Genomic DNA, 1,661 nt, shown 5'->3' with positions numbered 1-1,661 from the left:
ATATTCTCCTTATAGGTACATAGTTTTTCCGTGTTCATATTAGTGTAGTTGTATAAATAGCAGCAATCCGTATGATCTAAGGATTCCATTCATCCAGTAATCTGATTGCCATTCAACCATGGCCGGGCATCGTAATCTCATTGACATGTAATACCCCAGTGGACACCTGACGGCTCGGGTATCAACTAACGCACACAACAAACGAACACATAGCAATATTATAAATAAATATACGACGGTACGTAGCAATAAAGCAAGGAATTCGTCAATTCAATATCACTTCACGGGAATCCTGGAAAAGGTTCCGATTTTCCGAATAAAGACACGCAATCAAAGTTATTGAAAGGACCCTCGCAGCCTGATCCGGATGGAGGCGGCACTATTCTGCAATCCTTTCCCGAAGCCCGCCAACCAATCATTATCGACCACCCCAATCCTGAACTGTGACCTTTTGCAGCAAACCTCCAATTAAATTTCTATTCGGTTCCAGAATTATATTACTTGCTGTTATTCCGAAATACTAGTAAACTAATGTCGGCTTGATATGTGGGTGAATTATTTTTAGACTTCTATTCAGGAAAGCTAATCATTTAGCTCATAAACGTGAGTCATATCTAGATCAAAGGTCCAGGAGTATAAAATAATACACATTTACATATATCATGAGGTTCTTTATTTTCATTACCTAACGTTTTCTTAAATAAGAGTTGGGCTTATAATAAACTTGTTCAACGTTCGACAAAAATAATACGACACGTGGAGCAGAGCTTAAAATAATTGTGACCCGACCGTCGTCGCCGCGTCGATGTCGCAGCGATACCCGCTATCACAACTGTCTATAACAGCGACTTAGCCCGCCTCGTAAAATACCAAATCTCACTCAAATAAAGGTCGCCCCAAATCGCACCCCCTGCAGGTATTATAAAATGGCGTCATCGGTATAGAATTATAGTCTTGTGATCGGCAGGTACGAGAAAGGTTAGCCGGCTCGGGCGCGGGGGTCGGTACACGGCCTCCCCCTGACCTTTACAGTCGGCGAGTCCCGCGGGAGCGTAATCGCGGCGCATTAGCACGCGGCGACATATCTGAAGCGACGTAACATGCGGGCCGCAGCGCCCGGCGCACCTGTGTAGGTGGGCCCCGGCCGCGCCGGCCACTGCAGCCCGGAGCCGGCGCGACGCGGCGCGACGGCGCGTCTCGCGCTCAACATGGCAGACACGCATCTCTAGGCGCGATCAAAGCCGGCGTATCCGAAAATATACCACACCATTTCGTATTGTATGTATATGTATAGTTTAAATGACAAGATATGTACTCAAATGATTTTTTGGTGGCAACCTTCATATGAGAAAATCTGAAATGGTTACATAAACAGAAAAACAGGAAAAAAATATTTGGTAAGTATGGAAAAGTTTAACATAATAATATCAGCTGGTATAAAATTTCTAAAAAGAGGTCATTGCCACCCTTCATTTTACAGCATCATACTTCATTCTACTGAAATACCCACATGATTTAAATACGACGAGTGCAATTTATGAGCTAGAAATGCAGATATCGTGGCGTAGCCGCGTATCCGCGGCGGCGGCGTGTCCCGGCCCTAGCGGTTAGGTTCGGTACGGGCGCGGCGCATGCGCGCTGCTCGCTATTAAAAAATGAAT

The sequence above is a fragment of the Helicoverpa armigera genome, chromosome 11 (assembly GCF_030705265.1).
Source record: "Helicoverpa armigera isolate CAAS_96S chromosome 11, ASM3070526v1, whole genome shotgun sequence".
Taxonomy (NCBI): domain Eukaryota; kingdom Metazoa; phylum Arthropoda; class Insecta; order Lepidoptera; family Noctuidae; genus Helicoverpa; species Helicoverpa armigera.
The sequence above is the reverse complement of the archived record's forward strand: the minus strand, read 5'-3'. Positions refer to the sequence as shown.